The sequence below is a fragment of the Marmota marmota genome, unplaced genomic scaffold (genome assembly GCF_001458135.2).
Source record: "Marmota marmota marmota unplaced genomic scaffold, marMar, whole genome shotgun sequence".
NCBI classification, from domain to species: Eukaryota; Metazoa; Chordata; class Mammalia; order Rodentia; family Sciuridae; genus Marmota; species Marmota marmota.
In genome coordinates this window covers 794043-813594 of record NW_026000196.1, presented here as the reverse complement: position 1 = coordinate 813594, position 19552 = coordinate 794043, and the positions used below count along the sequence as shown (strand labels likewise).

Sequence of the window (19552 nt, the reverse complement as noted above, 5' to 3'; positions counted from 1 at the left end):
GTCCCCAGGGAATGAAACACGCTCTCCCGCCCTTGAAAAGCCCAGAAGCTGGTGGGTTTTAAAAGAAAAAAAAATTCCACCTTTTGGAAAGACATTAGTAATTGACATAAATCTTCATTTGTACCTGTACAACATCAAAATAATTTTAAAATGTGTAATACAGAGGGCTGGCTCTGAAATCACCTTCCTGATTCAATTTGAATGTTCCACTTGCTGTGTGACCTTGAGGAAATTATTTCACCTTCAGAGTGCTTCAGGTTCCTACTCTTTAAAGAGTATTATGCTTCTATCACAGAAGAGGATGCAAGGGTGGTGACAATGGTAGCTAACCCTCACTGAACATCACTATGTGCCAACCACTGTTCTAAGCACATCCCCTGCGGTTCTTTCTTGTGGCTCCATCCAGGATGGCACCACTGTTTATTATTTTGCCTTGAAAGATCTTCTTCAAGTTCCAGGTGTCCCAGACAAACTCCTACTCATCCTTTAACATGCAGTTCAATGTCACATCATACTTTCAAGAGATAAATGCATTAGTGAATTTAAAATTAATTAGTCATTGTGAAAGAAAAAGAGGGTAGTGATGTAAAACACAATTTTACTTTTGAAGCCTCTTCCATGTTTCATTGTGACTCTGGTGGAGGGATGTCTCTGCTCAGGACAGCTATTTAAAGGAGCCATTATTGGCATCTGACCCACCCCTTCCAACAGGGCGTATTAACCTTTCAAGATAAAATGCCTGTGATCATTGTCTGGCCTATGCTGAGTGTTTGTTAACAGCACTTTCATTCCAGCATTTTCTCAGCCTAATAAATTAGACCTAATGAGTTGCTTTCCTGCTGCATTTAAAAAAAAAAACATGACTACATGTTTTTTATAAACATGTTTAACCATAAATCTGGTTTGTCTGATTAATGAGCTAATTCAGCCTGTGGAAAAATATGAGAATTCTCCCAATACAGTTTAAAATATCAAATGTCCCTGTGAATAATAGTAATAACATGGGCGACAAAACCAGCTCTCATTTCCTGGATGTGTTAACATACTTCATGTTTTGCAATTTGCATGCATTAGCTCCTATCCCCATGAGAAGCCCACAAGCAGGTACAATTAGGTCCATTAGGTAGGTGAGAAACTGAAGCTCAGCAAGGGTAAGCGATACATGCAAGGTCATGCAATTTTTTAAATTATTTATTTATTCTAATTTGTTATACATGATGGCAGAATGCAATTCATTTCATATTACACATATAGAACACAATTTTTCAAGTCACTGATTATACACAAAGTATTTTCACACCATTCATGTCTTCATACATGTATTTAGGATAATGATGTCTAACTCATTCCACCATCATTCCTACCTCCTTTCCCACTCCTTTCCCCACCTCCCCTTTGCCCTATCTAAAGTTCTTCCTCCCATGCTCCCTGCCCTCCATCACCACCATTATAAGTCAGCATCCCCATATCAAAAAAAAAAAAAATAAAAACATTCGGCCTTTGGATTTGGGGGATTGGCTTGCTTCACTTAGCATTATATTCTCCAACTTCATCCATTTACCTTCAAATGCAAGGTCATGCAATTAATGACAAAGCTAGGATTTGACTCCAAGTTTCTGTCTCCAAAATTCCTAGTCTTTTATAGTAGCTCATAACACAAAGATAAAGGTTAAAAAATTTTTAAAAAAAGACTCCCAAGACTTTCAAGTCTCTGAAATTAGCCTCACATAAATGTGAAGTAAAAGATACCAGATGCTGGCCACCCAGGTAATCATAACATGAGGAACAACAGGCTCATGGGGGTAGGGGTAGGGTCCCAAAGATGGCTACAAACAACTCAGGTGAAAGCCACATGTGGAGTTGAAGAGAAAACTATGCTGATTGTGAGCTCCCAGGTATAAGAAAAATTCTCTGGTACTCAAAGCAACTAGTCAAATTATTCCAAAGAAGTCAAGGTGTTGTGGACCATGTTTGGGCCCATACAGAGATTAGTCATCACTGTTAATTCAGCAAGGTTGCTTCTGGTGCTTTTCAATCTCCCGTGGCCTTCGTCATGTAATCACGTCCTGAAGACTATAAACAAATGCTACTGACCTAGCCCTCCAGGACTATACCTTGTAATTCCTAAAGTACAAAAGTCACATGGGACAAATTTCACCTTCATAGAGAATAGAGCTCCTGGCAGTCCAGGCTCCATAATGGACACAGCTGGCATACTGCTCATCTCATCCTCCAGGTCCAGTTTGTACGTCTTCTTTAATTATTTCCCCAGATATTTCCTACCCATTGAAGCTCCTAAACCCTCTGACATATATTCCTTTTATAGGATTTTTCATTGTAGATATGTTTACTTTTTCATCTGATTTTCCCACTAGACTAGAAGCAGATTAGGGAAAGGGGCTTTATCCTAGTATCCAATAGGGTTCAATACAGGTTTGCTGAATCTATAAGAAAGGTGATGTCTGAATGATGGGGAGGTTGATGGATAGATACTTGAATGGACAGAAGGTTGAGGAGGCAAATATATGGGAGAAGCCTAATTGAATATATTGTTGGATGGACACCTAGATGGATGAGTGGTATGAGAGTGGATGGACAGATGGACATGTTATGGAAGATCTGGCTGAGGAGATTAGTGGGTGAATACATGGATATCAAAGATCAGACAAGTTCCCAAGAAGCTAAGTCACTGAGCAATTTTATATACAAGTTTAAAGAGCACAGATAAAAGAAAATAGGAGGTTGTTTTTCAGGAGAGTGCAAAGTTAATCTTATTCAAATCCAAGGGGAAAAATCATCTTGAGCAAGTATTTGTTAAAATTTTTTGTTGTGTGTGATACTAAGATTGGTCTCAACAATGCCACAATGTTGTATATTCATATTACTATTAAGAAAAGTAATCAATTTATCAATTGTTTGGTAGGTAGGATTCTAAGATCACCCACCAAGATTCCCAGCACATGATGTACACACACCTGTGCCCAGTTAATCTAACACTAAAGTAGGTGTTGCTGTGAAGGGATTTTGCAGATGTAATTAAGGTCTCTAATCAGTTGACTTTAAGATATGGAGATTATTCTGGTGGATCTGGCCCACACATGAGCCCTTTAAAAGCTGAGTCTTCTCTGGTTAGTTACAGAAAGATAAGTTATGTATTCAAAGCACAATCAGAATTTGATGTGCCATTTTTTACTTAAAGTCAGAGCAGCCATCAGCTGAAAATGAAAAAGGAAATGCAGGCTTCAGTTTGAAAACCTTAAGGAAGTGAATTCAGCAACCATAAGAAAGGCTGGATTTTCACTCCCAGAGTCTCTAGACAGGAACTGAGTTTGGCCATCACCTGGGTGTTGGCCTTGTGATATACGGAACAGAGAACCCAGTCACTGTGCCAGGATTCTGACTGGCAGAACAGTAAGTTAATAAATGGTGGTTGTTTTAAGCTGCTGAGCACAGGTGTGTGTATATCAGGTGCTGGGTAACTTGTTAGGCAGTCACATTAAACTAAGATATAAATTTCCCCCACAACAATTCCATAAAAGACATTCATTCTTGATAGAAACTGAATTGTTATTTCCTTCTGATCGAGGAAATATTTGACAGCCACATTCTTTCTCAATTGATTCAAATGGTGACTTCACAGCGTGAATATTTCCTCATGCAAATAAGTATTGTTTTGTAAGATTTTAAATAGCCATGTACTTTGCATTCTATGGCTACACAATAATTGAATCATTCTTTCCCTTACTGCTGGGCATTTGGGAGTTTTTAGTTTTCCACTATTATAAACATCACTACTATAAAAGTTCCTGTAGATGTATTCTTGTGCTTTAAAATAAAGTCCAAGAAATGAAACTGCACTTTAATATGGTGCTCTTTCAGAAAGTGTTCCATACAATTGAGACTCTCCAGCATTATATGAGACTGCTCAGTTCTCCATACCTGGCCCCAGCTAAGAAATTTGTGGACCATCAATAACTTAACTCTTTCCTCTCCATTCCCTAGCACTCACATTTATCATCTTAATCTCTAATCACAGACTTTTTTTTTACTCTATATTTGGACACAGTGATTATGTTGTTGATCAATTAAATCACTGACAATTTTCAGCAAAGTCAGTTCTACTCTCTAATTTTTTTCTAATTATACTGTAAATCATCCTAGCCTATTGCTAACATTCTTATGAGTATTTTGGGGCTTTCCCATATGTTATTTCATTTCAGCCTACTACCTCCTAATTCATAGAATTGTTTTTCTTTTATTGAAGAGTCCAAATCAGATGATTCCGAAATTTTACTTACATTTTGTTACTGTTTGGTTATAAGATATCCCTGAAAAACTCTTGCAGCAATGCAGGATTGTTTAGGTGAAATGAACAGATTATGAGAGCTATAACCTAAGCAGTGGATTAATCCTTTAATGGATCAATTAATAATCTGAATGGACTAATAATCTGAATGGATTACTAGCTACTAACTGCAACCTGGTGGGGCTTGGCTAGAGAAGGCAAATCACAGGAGGCATAACTTGGTGATTATATTTTGTCCCTGGCTCCTTGCTCTCACTCTCTTCTTCCCAGCTGCCATGAGTTGAGAAGCTTTCCTCTTCCACACCCTTCGCCATGATGTTCAGTCTTTTCTTGGACTCAGAGCAATGGAGTGGGCCATCCATGGACCTCTGAAGCTATAAGCCCAAAATAAACTTTTCCTCCTCTAAGTTGTTCTTGTCAGGTATCTTGGTCATGGTAACAAAAAGCTAACTCACACATAATTCCTGGACGCAATTTTTTTTTGGACTGCTCCTTCTCTACTTCTTCAATGCTATGGCTATTGCTTTCTTTCTTTTTTTGCCACATAACATTTTCACAGACCTGGGTTTTGTTTTGTGTGTTTTAATTTATTTATCTTGGATGATACCACTCTATCCAGGGTGGTTATTTTACCCAACTGTGGTACAGGACGATGCTCTGAATCCCAATGCCAGCTGGTGAATGGTATTAGAATATTGCCTGCAGACCCAAAGTTGGGAGAGAGACTGGTTGCTGCAATCTCCCCTGTGGCAGCAAAGGGAGGTCACTGGACTGACATGTCCTGTTCACTGCAGCGAGGGTCACAGAGTAGGAGGATGTGGACTGGGACCTTCATCAACCTCCGGGGTCAACAGTCTTATGCCATTTATGTGCCACTTACCACCTCTAGTATGCCCCATACTGAGCAGGCCATGGTGATCAAGGACAATGCAGAACTCTCTACTGAGCCTACTATCCTCGCTTCTAAAACAAATTTATTTCATCTAGCAAATAAAGATAAAAATACCTACCCCCACCTACTGGCTTTAAGATGTCAATGAGAATGCTATGAGATGGATGTCAAAGAATTTTATAAACTTCCACAAATTCTGTACTACACACCCTCTTGTAGAGCTGGGAAGAGGCTACAATGCGTAAGTACAGCAGGACCCTGGGGACAAGGTGCTCCCTGCCCAGGGTATGCCCATACACAGGTATGGTGTCCACACATGGACACCACCTTGACAAATGTCACCATCCCAGAGGTGAGGCCATCTCCACTATGGACAGGTCGGCATTAATGTCAATGCAGCCACAAGGCACTGACAGAAACACTGAAAGAGAATGTGTCCACTGAAGGCCACTATTGGGGACAGGAACTTCATAACCATTTGATAGGCCCAATGTCTTTAAGATAGGCTTCAGCAACAATATCTTAGTGTCCCTAAACACTTGATCCATTGGTCCCCACTGATAATAATCCAATGTACACTCTTGTCCTAGAATCCAAGGCTTCCAAATTTGGATTTTGTTTGCTCAGAACAGGTTAAAGAAGAAGTGGAAGTGGATGTAGGATGGGTGAGTGATGTGGTTCTAATGCCCCCTCCAAACTCACGTTGGAGTTTAACTTTCATTGTAATAATGTTGAGAGGTGGGGGTCTATAAGAGGTGATTAGGTTATGAGGGCTACCCCCTCATACCTTTTCTGGAATCTACCTTTCCAGACTTATCCTCCCTTGCATTCCTTCCCTATAAATATACTCCCCTGCGGACTTCCTCTACATGCTTCCTCTAACCTTTGAATGTCTTCTTCTCTACTCTCTGCAATCTGTAACTCATTGTCTTAGTCCTTTTTCTACTGCTGTAACAAAACACCATGGATTGGGTAATTTATAAACAATAGAAATGCAGGTGGCTTACAGTTCTGAAGGTTGGGAAGTCCAAGAACGTGGCACTGGTATCTGATAAGGTCCTTAGTGACAAGTCATCCCATGGCAGAAGTGAGTGAGACAGGGAGGAAATCTGGCTGATCTCATCCTTTTATCAGGAGCCCACTGCAGGGATAATGAACTCACTCTTGTGATACTGAGACAATCTGTTCATGATCTGATCCCCTCTTAAAAGCCCTACCTCTCTCAACACTGGTACAGTGGCAATTAAATTTCAACATGAGTTTTGGATGTCCAAACCACAGCAGTAATGCATCCTACTCCCACTTATTCTTTAACCTGTCCCAAGAAAGTCCAACCCACAATTTAAGTCTCTTATCAAAATTTAGAATACTTTTCATTTATGATGCTTAAATAGGCATTGGCCACCAATAGATTTCCACGTGTGATTTCCTGTGTGGCCTGTGTGGTAAATTGAGGGGTACATATATTTGAAGCAAACACTCCAGACAGCCATTATATCACCCCAACACACCCTCTGGAGAGTCTAGGATAATGACTATAATGTCATTTGAGTGACCTTCAAAGTCTAGAGCACATTCTTGAGTCTATTCTTAAAGCTAGCAAATTTTTATCTTTTGGATTAGTTCCTGGAAATGGCCAGATATTGCTTCAAAGAAAATTGAGAAGTAAGTATATGATCAAATAGTACAAAACTGCATAAAAAGGTGTTGCATAATCTAAAGGTCAGGCATTGATTTTCTTCTGGGACTAGTTTAGTAAGAGATTTTCAAACTCTCTCAAGCAGCTTCCCAAGGGAACAGTTATACCTAATTTGACTATTGCCCTTTCCTCTTTATTCTGAGCAAGGCATATGAAAAATATAAAATCCTATAAATACTTAGTGAACAAATTACCAAATGGACAAGTTCTTGCCCATTTCCTCTTTTCTGGAGGAAAATTGTTCTCCTGGGTCATCCCACACTGCAGAAATACATTTTTTCTTTCTGAGCACTCACATGGGCTTCCCTCCAGAGGAATAATTTTCAAAATGGAGTTCTGAGACCCCTGTAGACATAGTCTCAAGGGTTCTATAATACAAGCATCCTCCAGATTGGCTAGGTGAGCACCTTGGAGAGCTGCACATGGGCCAGTGCCCATATCTGCAATAGTGAACACCTCAGAGCAGTCAATGGGAAATAATGCCTAAGTACCATCTAACATGTTCACAGTACAATAATTAGTAAGTGGTAGAAGAACAGTCACTACAGGGCCCATGTTGGTATGAGCATGCCAATCTCACCCAAAAAAAAAAAAAAATGCTTTTAATAGGATATTCTATCTGTCAATAGATGCATTGTACAGAACTGCCTTTGCCCACACCAGCATCAGTTAATCATTAGAAAGTATTCTAATGAAGATTATTCTATTAACCAGCATTTAAATTTTTTTCACTATTAGATATTGGTAGATTTCTTCTTATAGGAACAGTCAAAACAATGGATCATTGGCTCAAAATCAATTCAATGTTAAAAGGTGGAAAAACTCAAAATTAAATACATATAAAAATATCAAACAAATCAAGACATCAGGGACATATAAAACAGGGAGGAAAAGCTTTTTCCTATTAAGTTCAACATCAGAGATTTAAATTTGGCCTCCTGAGTTCAAGTTGACAATTTAAATCCTCTTCAAGTTTTGTTTGGCATATTATTTGTAAATTTGTTTTAGGTTTATGATTGTTTAAGAACTAAAAACTGAAGGAATTCATACCTGGCTTTATGTTTGCACATATTTAAGTAACATAATAATAAATGTAATTTAAATAAGCATTGGACATCCTTGGGAGTGTTTTCCCTTAAAAAGAGTCTTTTGCTGGGCATGGTGACAAATGCCTGTAATGCCAGCAACTTGGCAGGCTGAGGCAAGAGGATAGTGAGTGGAACCATCCTGGACAACTTAGGGAGACCCTGTCTCAGCATAAAAAATAAAAAGGATTGTGCAGGTAGCTCAGTGGTAGAGCATCCCTGAATTCAATCCCCAGGGCTGAGGGTGAGAAAGGAGTCTTTTATCTTACTCCGGCTAAAGAGCAACACTGTTCCTGAGCTCATTAACCACAGCATAACCACCAGAGCTAAGGCAGCAGTTGCTGGCAAATGTACTCTTTAAACACCTAACTTGGTGCAGGGCAAGGGCTCCTGCACGGGAAGAACCTGGCTCAGTAGGCGATTTGAACCTGAAAGAAAGTCTGCTTGTTTGCATGTCTGCTTTGTAAATATTGTCCTGGGCTGGGCAGGAAGGGGCAGGTTTTAAAAACACCCATAATCATCATCTTCTGTATATTCCTTCTGCTTTGGACCTGACTCGCAAAATGCAAACAGCCTGCAGCAGCCTTGTCAGGCCATGAAACAGACCAGTTTTCTCCAGGGCTGATGCCATCTGTGATTTTATCAGTGTTCAAAGCTTGTTCTTTGGGCTGTTTAGACATAAATCTGCCTCTCCGGCTTTGATGTGGTTGTGGGAGCTGGGGGAGGAGAGGTGTTGAAACAGGAATTGGGGTCCTTGTGCTGAGCACATGTAGGGAAGTGTGCAATTCCAGGACAGCTGGATGGCTCTGTGGAGCCACAGGACTGGCCCCCAGCCTGTGCTCTTCTGGAAACCCAGGCCTGGCTACCTCCTATGTCAGAGATGAATTAAAGTGTTTCCAACAACTACCATGTCCCAAGAGTGCTTGTCACCTGGTATAGGTACTATGATAAGAACTCTGTTCCAGCTTGTTATCAACTGGAAGGAAGAACTTGGTTTTATCATAAAAGAAAAATGTTTGTGCTGACATCAAAATCTTTCCCACAGGTTTTGAAATTTTGAACTGATATGAATGAATCCCAGTCATCCATTAGGAGAGACACATGCGCTGCGAGCAAGTCTGATCCTGCATGTGGATCTGCCCTTGGATGTCTAAAGCAATGAGTGAAGAGGCCTGGCATCCTTGAACAGGTGTCAGGGCTGGAAGGAGCCTAAAGACAATCTGGTGCAACTTGCTTGTTTCATAGCTGGAGAAACTGAGGTTCTGAAGAGTCAATCTGCCTCGGGTCACACAACCACTTGGCATTGAAGCTAAAAGTAAAAGTGAGGGCTCCTGTCCCTTAAACAAAAACACTTTCCATTAAAGCACAACTCACTTCAAAAAAAGCAGACACAGTCTCATGCATTCTCTGGCTGTGCAGCAACATCATTCACAAATAAGGCATGAAGCCAAGAGCAGTGGTATACACCTGTAATCCCAGCTCCTGGGGAGGCTGAGGCAGGATGACTGCAAGTTCAAGGCTAGCCTGAGCAACTTAGGTAGACTCTTAGCAACTTTGTAAGACCCTGTCTCAAAATAAAACATAAAACAGGGTGGGGATGTAGCTCAGTGGTAGAGCGCCCTTGGTTCCATCTCCAGGGCAAACAAACAAATAGGGCATAAAAAAAAAAAAAAGCACTGTTTTCTTCAGCAAGATACAAGTCATAAAGATTAGAGTATTTCAGATCTGAAAAGAGATCTAAGGGTCCAACTGATTTTAAATGGAATCAAAGTGACCCCAAAGAGCCACTTATCCATAAAGGAAAATGAGAGAGGCAAAACAGAGACTTGTGGGTCTGTGGTCTAAGAGAAAACTGAGCTCAGACAGAAAATCTCCTCAATCCCACAGTTTAGCTGTGGGTCTCAACCTCTCTGGATTATCTGAATGGCACAGAACCAACCTCACAGAACTCAGGTCAATACAAATGCCATCAACATCATCATCACCTTTACTGCCTTGTCTTCTAATACAGGGAACTTCCCATCACAATATTTTGCTTCATATAGAATTCTTCTTTGGTTTTGTGATTGAAATAAACCCTAAAATCAAATCTTCTAGTTTGACATTTCCTAATCCAATGCCTAAAACCTTGGGTCAAAACTAAACCAAATACTTTCTACACATATCTCCTGCCTGATCCTTTGATGACCATGTGAAGCCATCCACGACCCTCTGAGGTATACACATTTATCCTAGACAGGAACACTGACGTCCCTGTGAATGAGTGGACAGAATTCAGTCACTCCATGGCCCCAAGGGAGGTTTATGCAATTTGGGAGCCACCAGTGATATAAAGTCTCAGTTACAGCTGGGTGCAGTGGCACACGCCTGTAATCCCAGCTTGTGGGGCTGAGGCAGGAGAATCGCAAGTTCAAAGCCAGCCTCAGCAAAAGCGAGGTGCTAAGCAACTCAGGGAGATTCTGTCTCTAAATAAAATACAAAATAGAGCTGAGGATGTGGCTTGGGGGGTCGAGTACCCCTGAGTTCAATCCCCAGTACTAAAAAAAAAATTAAAGCCGTGGTTACACCCACCATCTTTTTGGACTATCCAACATCTGCACTGGCAAGGAAGGTAAAGCAGTAACTTCTGGCCTCTTTCCATGAGGAAATACAGAATAAGTACTTAGGACAGGAGCAAGCCACAACTGAGCTGAGGAATCACCCTCTTTCTTAGGGCTCTAGGAAACATCAAAAGAGATCCATAGTGTGGAGAAGCTATTCTGCACAAGAAGGCTGTTTCCAGTGCAATGGCAAAGTGGTCCATTCTTGCATTAGTATCTTTGCAGAGCTATAAACATACATCATTTCCTTGCTTTAAGTGTCTCTGCCTTATGGAGGGAAGCCAGGAGCCCCTCCACTGCTCTCTTCTTCTTAGTCAGGCCCAGCATTGTGCATGGCTGCCATGTTGGAACATGTTCCACACTCAACAGGTCTCCTTCTTTTCAACAATAATAAGAGCTATAATCTTTCAAGTTCTTTTTTTTTTTGCCAGCCATAGGATTTCAATTGTATTATCTCACTCAGCCCTCACAGTGACCAAAGAGATAGTTACAGGGATTGGCTTGTGATGAAGTGGAGGTTCCAAGAGGCTAATAAGCTTGTCAACAATCACAAAACCAGTCAGGGTCAAGCTAATATATAACCTGAATCTGATTCCAGAGTCCAAGGCTTAACCTCCTCCCTCTGCTTCTTCCCTCCATAGCACCTGCTCTGGGCCTACTTGTATACAGATCCCCCCCACCGGTGGGAGGAGACAAACTGCAGAGGGTTGGGAATCCACCCCAGCAGGGTTGCTGGTGCTCTTAGCATTTCCAGAAAAGACCAGAATCAGAAAATGACCAGCAAGAGCCAGGATTCTCCTTAGACTTCATTCTCCTGCCCCTGAGAGAATGCTCCCTCATGCCAGGATCACATGGGACTTGGGGTAGACTGAAATGTTGGCTCTCCAGAAGGATGGAGAATCTCAGCAAAGTTTCCTAATTGAGAAGATACAGTTCTTACCCATGGGGTGCTCTTCAAGATAAAATCAAGGTTAGAGGGAAAGAAACACCCACCCACTTTGGGTCTCCATAATAATCCTAATCTGTTACCCAGGTAGGGCTCTTTCTTACCATTTATTTATTTAGGACTTTGAAGTCTGTTAAAATATTAGCACACGCCCCAAACCAAAATTATTCTAAAGAGAGGGAGAGAAAGCTTTTCCAGATGGTGGTAGGAAGAGGTCCACTCTGAGAAAAGGTACAGAGGGAAACAGAGGTAGAACCAGACGAATAGTCAGCTCCTCTGGACAGATGCAACCACAAGAGCAAGATGGAATGCCTCTGTGCACAGAGAAAGCACCCCTTCCTTGGGACAGGAACAACTCCCCTGCCAGGGTACCCGGACTGAGAGCAAGAGGGAGGGATATTGTAGCCCTTAGTGTTCCCTCATTCTGGCGTCTTAGTGAAGTTCACAAACTCCAGCAGTTGCTGAGTTTGGACTGAATGCTCAGGTCCCTCCCAAATTCATATGCTAATATCATAACTCTCAAGGTGATTAGGCCATGAGGCTAGGGCCCTCACAAATGGGATTAGTGCCCTAATAAAAGGATTCAGAGAACAATGCTTGCTCTATCTCCCCTCCCCTCTCTCTTTCCCTCTTTCCCCCTCTCTCCCTCTCTCTTTCATCTGCCAGAAAATGGCAATCTGCAACCCAGAAGAGGGCCTCTGCCAAAGCCCAACCCTGATCTCAGGCTTCCAGCCTCCAGAACTGTGAGAAATAAATTTCTCTTATTTATAGGCCACCCAATCTTAGTCCATTACAGCAACTTGAATGGCCTGAAAGTGACTCTGATTAAAAAAAAAAAAAAAAATCCCAGTCCATTCTCACTATTGTTTTACAAAATCAAGGGTTGTTCTCACCATTGTACTAACAGAAAAGTTTAGGCATGAGAAAGCTAACCTGCTAGTCCAAGTTCACACTGCAAACTAGTGCCAAGATCTAGAACCTAGGACCTCTGACTCCAATGCCAGTGTTATCTTGACCACATTCCAGAATGGACATCTGAGGATCCTTCCAGAACACATACCCAAACAGTAAATTTACTTCAGTCATTTAAAGATGCAAAGAAAAGCGGCAGGAACTGACCCAGAATTGCAGGAAAGTGATGTCACTGTTCTAGTCAACCCACACCCCATAGTCATTATTTTAAAAGTGATGAGACCATCCATAAAAGCTAGTGCTGGAGCAATGCCCCTGTCAACATCCGGGTGTGTGGGCAGATCCTCTGGGGGCTGCATTGCTGACATTGTGGGTAAGGGCTGGAGCCTCAGCTGGTGAGGCTGCCCACGCCTGGACGAAGGCAGAAGCATCAGTAAGGGAGAAAAGGGCAACTGGCTTCCTTTGGGCTCTGACCCTCCCCTGCAGGCATTGACAACTTATGCCAGGTTTTAGGGCATGCAGCCAAGATTCTGTGCACATGCTCCCTCCCTCTTGGGCACTCCCATTGTCACCCCAGGTCTTGCTGCACTCAGAGGATGGATGCCAACACTTCCTGAGGAGATTAGCTAACCGCTCAGATGCCAGATGAGACTAATGCAAGTATCAGGCCATGCTGGCGGAATTAGGACTCAGACAAATAAATAACGCAATGTGATAATATATCAATATATCCAAGTGTGATACTACTACAGAGAAATTCTATCAAACATATAGAATGTGTGGTGGATTGATCACAAATGGCCCCATTCCTCTCATCATTCCCTCTTTCCCCAGATCAATGTCCTTTGCAACATGCCTTTGCAGCTTCTTCCATCAAAAGGCATAATCTAGCTAGGTACGGTGGTGCATGCCTATAATCCCAGCAATTTGGGATGGGGGATCACAAGTTCCAAGCCAGCCTGGGCAAACTTACTGAGACCCTGTCTCAAAAGGGGGGGGGGCTGGGGATCAATCAGCCTCAGCAAAAGCGAGGTGCTAAACAACTCAGTGAGACTCTGTCTCTAAATAAAATATAAAAAAGGGCTGGGGATGTGGCTCAGTGTCTGAGTGCTCCTAAATTCAATCCCTGATACAAAAAAAAAGGCAAAATCTTAATTTTCTCTTAAAAGGAACTAGTCTTGCTTCAGCCAAAAAAAAACAATTAAAAAAGAAAGAAAGAAAGAAAAAAGACAACATTGAATTCAGCCATCTAGGCTTCAAGAGATCATGCACCTTGTCCCTTTTTTTCTTACAGTATTTGTGAATGAAAACTTACCTAAACTTCTCACAGGACTGTAGCAGCCACATTGGATCAAACCAGGCTGGTCTGTTGGCTGATGAGAAACACATGGTCTATTCACCCTCATCTCCTCAACAGATAGCCAACCAATGTGAAGCATGTGGGTGAGGCTAACCTCGACCAACCAGCTTCCAGCTATCCTGCCAACTAAATGTAGACCCAGGAGCCAGCCAAGATCTCCCAAGCCTATTTGGATCAGCAAAAGAGCTGGCTGATTCACAGACCAATAATATGTGTTGGCTGTTTAAGCCATCAGCCTGGTGTGCTTTGTTATACAGCATTAACTTACTGATACACTGAAGAAGAGGGATTAGGGAACTCTCCACAGAAAGGGGGATACTTGATCAGGGTCAGGAAGAATGAACAGTAGTTTGCTAGATGATTGGGCAGAGAAAACAGCATTTATAACAGCAAGATGACAAAAAGCAGCTTTATGTCAGTAGAACCATAAGTCCTGGTGTGTTGCTAGAATCTAAATTGGAAGAGAGAAGCAGCTGAACAAGACACTGAAGAGGAAGGTGCTACCCAGCCATGCACCAGGCTGAATTGTTGCCCCATTTGTTCCCAAACCTCTGGACCAACAGTTTCACTTTATAAGAAGTTTTTGGAAAAGTATCAGAAGGGGTAAATTCAATCTTTCTTTCTCCTACATCAAGTACTAAAATAACTAATATAACCATAGATGGTGAAAATAGCAATTATCACACACACACACACACACACACATACACAAAAATTTAGAATGAATTTCTTCTGTAGCTCTATTATAAATTTTTTGAAAATATGGTTCATAGAAACCCCTCAAGAGTATGACCACAAGGATGGGGGTATAGTTCTGTGATAGAGCACTGCCCACCATGGGTGAGGCCCTGGTTCTATATCGAGTACAAAACAAAACAAAACAAGACCATGACATGTATTTGGTAAAATGAGGGAAAAGTTCCAAAATAAGATAATATGAAAGTCAGAGTTTTTATTCAAGAGAACTGTCAGAAGTTGAAAAGGAGTCCCTCAAGTAATGTCTGCCAGTGGAAAGACCTGGAAAGGCAGCCTCATCCAGTCACTAATATTCATTCATTTATTCATTTATGCATGTCACAAAGGGTGTAGGCATTGCTCTGTCAGCTCCTGAAATAAGCCCTGGGGCTCTATAAATGAATAAGATAGGAACCATGCTCTCTCCTCACTGCAGGCAGAAGAGAGAATGGGCCCCCACCACCATCACACACTCACATGGTCTTTAACAGCAGAGGCAATACAAGGACGGCCTGATGATTCAGCCAATTCTCCCACAGGGGCTCTTAGCCAATTTCCTTACAGTATTTGTGAATGAAAACTTACCTAAACTTCTATCTCGTGGAAAAAATACACATAACACTCAGAATTGTGCGTTGGCTGCAGACTAGGCCTTGCCTAGTCTGGGCCACAGGTAGGAGCCCCAGTGTGGTCTCTCCCAGAGAGAAGCAGGTGAGACCCCTTAGGAAAGATCTACTCAGCTCTGCTCCCAGTCAGTGCTACACAGGGATGTCTGGATTTGGCGCTCAAGGCAGCCAGGGGCCCAGCGTGCCACCAGCCTAATCCTCACTTGACCAAATGTTCAGAGCAGAATGGCCGCAGAACTGGCCACATCTCTGCAGGGCCTCAGAGATGTAGCCAGGCCTGGTATGCTGAGATGCCATCTCTGAAGTTTGCCCAGATGGTCAGATCAAATGGCTGGCTGAATTCTTTCTGAGCTAACCTTATCACATTTCTGTTATCCTCCATACTGAGAACTGGATCAAATATACTTTTCCTGGCAGCACCAATCAGCAGATAAAGGAAATTATGCTTTGATAACAGGTTAGTAAGATGAAGGGGAAATGAATTTAGGGTCCCTCCTTACACCAAGAACTGAAATAAATTCCAGACATGTCAAGGACTTTAAAAATCACAGACCACCAGAAGATTTGCAAGTTGTCCATTAATAAAATAAATCAAATACACAAATGAGTGACAGAGTGAACTGCACAAAAATATGTCACATATTTTATGAAAACACTTTTAGTGGGAAAAATGGGAGAAAGAACTGCACAAATATATAAAGAGATTGTGTATATTGACATAAAAAATATGAATTCCTCCTAAATAAGCATATCTGAAGAGAAAATTCCAAAAGGACAGAAAAATAACTAGTAAACAAGTACATAGCATAGTTTTCAACCTCACCAGTAATCAAGAAATACAAACTTAAATTATCAGCCATGATTTTTCACCTACTAAATAACTTTTCAGACTTTAATAATATGTTATGTGCATGTACAAGTACATCACAATGAATCCCACTATCATGTATAATTACAAGGCAGCAATAAAAGCCATAAAAATTTTAATAATATTGAGTGTTTATAACAATGCTGTTATAAACCGTTAGTGATAGTGTTAATTTTAAAAAATCTTTGGAGATATATGAATGAAGAATCAAAAATGTTCATGTACTTCCACTTAATTACAATCCCGGAATCTTCTGTGTAAATTAGCTAAAATTGTGAGAAAACCTAAAAACAAAATGGTCATTTTTAATAGTAAATATTTTAAAAGGAATTTGATATCCATCTAAAGTTATCAAAATGATAGCTTTAAAAACTGAGGCTAGGGCTTGGGGTTGTGGTTCAGCAGTAGCGCACTTACCTAGCATATGTGAGGCACCTGGTTCGATTCTCAGCACCACATAAAAATAAATAAAATAAAGATCTACCAACAACTAAAAAAATACATTTAAAAAAACATTGAAAGTAAAACTTAAAAGTGCTTATGTGCAAAGTAAAGTTATACCAATATTATATAAAATATACAATAATACTATAAAAATATTCACTAAAATTTTTACCATTTTTAAAATGTGTCTGTTTTAAGTGGTCAAGTTATAATATTTTTTCCTTCCTGTATTTTCCAAGTGATAAAGAAATATAGTTGCCAGTGGTACACAACTGTAATTCCAGCAACGCAGGAGGATCACAACTTCAAGGCCAGCCTCAGCAACTAACTGAGACCCTCAGTAACTTAGCCAGATCCTATCTCAAAATAAAAACTAAAAAGGGTTGGGGATGTAGGCCAGTGTTCCATCCTTAGTACCAAACATAAAAAAAAGAAAGAAAGAAATATGGTTATACGGTAATATGGCTTACACAAAAGACAAATATTATATGCACACACACATGCAACATACATATTATTTTTTCAAAAGTAATGAAATGCTTCCCCTCCTAGTTACTACTCCTCCCTCCAAAAATCTTAGAACAGGTTGGTTCAATACAGTATCTAAAGGGCAACTTAAGGAGATCTTGAAATTGTGAGACATCTATGGAATGAATGAATGAATATACATTTCTTTCTATACAGTGTCTTCACTCCCTGGAGACTGTTCAGCATTGCATACTAGTTGGTAGTGGTTTACACTCTGCTACAGTAATAAAGAACCATACTAAGTGCAGTGGTGCATGCCTATAATCCCAGCAGCTTGGAAGGCTGAGGTAGGAGGTTCGCAAGTTCAAAGCCAGTCTCAGCAACTTAGCAAAGTCCTGAGAAACTTAGTGAGAACCTGTCTCAAAATTTTAAAAAATAATGATTTAAAAGATGTTTTAAAAAGGGGCTGGGAATGCTGCTGAGTGATTGGGCTCAATCATTGGTTTAAAAAAAAAAGAAGGAAGAAAGAAAGAAAAGGGCTAGGGATGTGGTTCAGTGTTTAAGTGCCCCTGAGTTCATCCCTGGCACCAAAAAAGAAAGAAGGAAAAGAACCTCTGAGCTTCAGGTCTTTGCTAGTAGCTCTTTAATATACCAATTCATCTGATCTCTCTTTGCCCAAAGTGCCCTCACTAATCAATGGACAATTCTTACTACACTTTATAAGGTTCAAGTCAAGGATCAATTTCCCCAAGAGTAAAGGCGTTCTCCTACTTTCCTGCCCCCCTCTATGCCTCATGTGGACATAGAATCTATTGTTCTCGTTTGTTCACATGACTGCACGTTCCACCCTCCCAGGTTGTAAAGTAGAAGCATTAATTACTAGGTTATATATCCTCCATGTCTGGGGTAGAGTGGTTGATGAATAAATGTCTGCTAAATAAATGTTCTAAGGAAATGCAATATCTCATGAATTTATTGATCTCCTTGACAGTGACTCAGAGCTTTCAAACCCTCTATAGCTTTTTCAGTAAACAGGTCAGACTGATAAATGCATGGGTGGCTTATCACACAGAGGGGGCACTAAGAGTGCTGTGGGAACAGCATTTCATCCAGAATACCTGAAATAAGCTCATTCATTTCCTGGCAGACTCCTTTTGAACAGGTCTGGGGTTTCAAGTTCTCAATCAGAGCTCTCCATGATGAAAAATGGACCCACCAAGGATGTACATTAATGGCCCTGAGCCTCACCACAGCCCTATCCACTTACAAAGCACTCTATAGTTCTGAGTGTAATCAACAAAAAGAAGCTAATACAAATCTGCTTACAACCCTTGTTAAGTAATGTTGTTTTAAAAGTTTGCTGTGGAAATAGGCGCCTCTTTGTGAAAAACATTTTTTGGAACAAACTGTAGCATCATAATAAAGGATTGCAAAATGGATCATAGGCAATTTCATTCCCTACCCTCAGATAGAGATAATAACTAAACATCTCATAGCATTTTAAAATAATATATATTTGTGTGCTGGAGATTGAACCCAGGGATAGTCTACTACTGAACTACATCCCCAGCCTTTTACATTTTTTTTTTTTTTGAGACAGTCTTCCTGAGTTGCCTAACCTGGCCTAGAATTTGCAATCCTCCTGCTTCAGCCTCCCAAGTCTCTGGGATTATATGGGTTCACCACCACCATGCTCAGCTCCCCATCTCCAGCAGCCACCTGCAGCAAACTCCTTGTCTATTTTCCCTCCTGATGCCTTTTAACTTTGCTTCACATCACTGACCACAGTTTGAAATCCTTACAAGTGTGTTGCTATTTCTTCCTATCTCTCCCTCTAGACCCATGCTGTCCCCACTAGCTACCTATAGCTATTAAATTGAAAACATGGCTAGTCCAAATTGAAATGTGCTACAAATGGAAAATACATGATTTTGCAGATATGGTATAAAAACAGAGTAAGCTATCTCAATATTTTTATATTAATTATGTGTTGAGTTAAAAACATTTTGGATGTACTAGGTTAAGATATACTGTTAAAATTAATTTTACTTGCTTCTTCTTATTATTTTAATGGGGTATTACAAAACTCAGAATCATCTAAGTGTCTCCCCTTGTATATCCATTGGACAGTGTACATCTGTTGTACACTGTCATTTCTGTGAAGGAAGGACTCAGCTCATTTTGTTCACTGCTGCACCTCCTAGAGTTCAGCACCCTCTGGAATATTATAACCTGACTACATCACATTGCAGAACAATTAAATAAATGAGAGAAGAGAAAAATAAATAAGGCAAGTAAAGAAAAAATTTCTTGCTGGAAAGATAGTCATATGGTTGCAGGTACAGATTGAATATTCCTTATCTGAAATGCTTGGAATTTTAAGCATTTTGGATTTTGGAATTTGTCATATTTTTGGAGTATTTGCAGACTTTACCAAGAGCATCCTGTAATATGAAAACTCAAAATCCAAAATGTTCCCCAATCTAAAATCTTCAGAGTATCATGTAGGTTCTCAAAAAGGTTTGGATTTTTGGAACATCTCAGATTTTGGATTTGGGGATTAAGAATGCTAAATCTGTGCTTTGAGTTTGTAAATTCATTTTATTTGATT

General features: G+C 40.5%; 1 protein-coding gene across 3 annotated transcripts in view; it reads right to left on the bottom strand.

Moving 5' to 3' along the window:
* LOC107148377 (cell migration inducing hyaluronidase 1) overlaps window positions 1-19552 on the bottom strand; it is a 168038-nt gene that overhangs the window by 135515 nt on the left and 12971 nt on the right. The window lies entirely within an intron of this gene.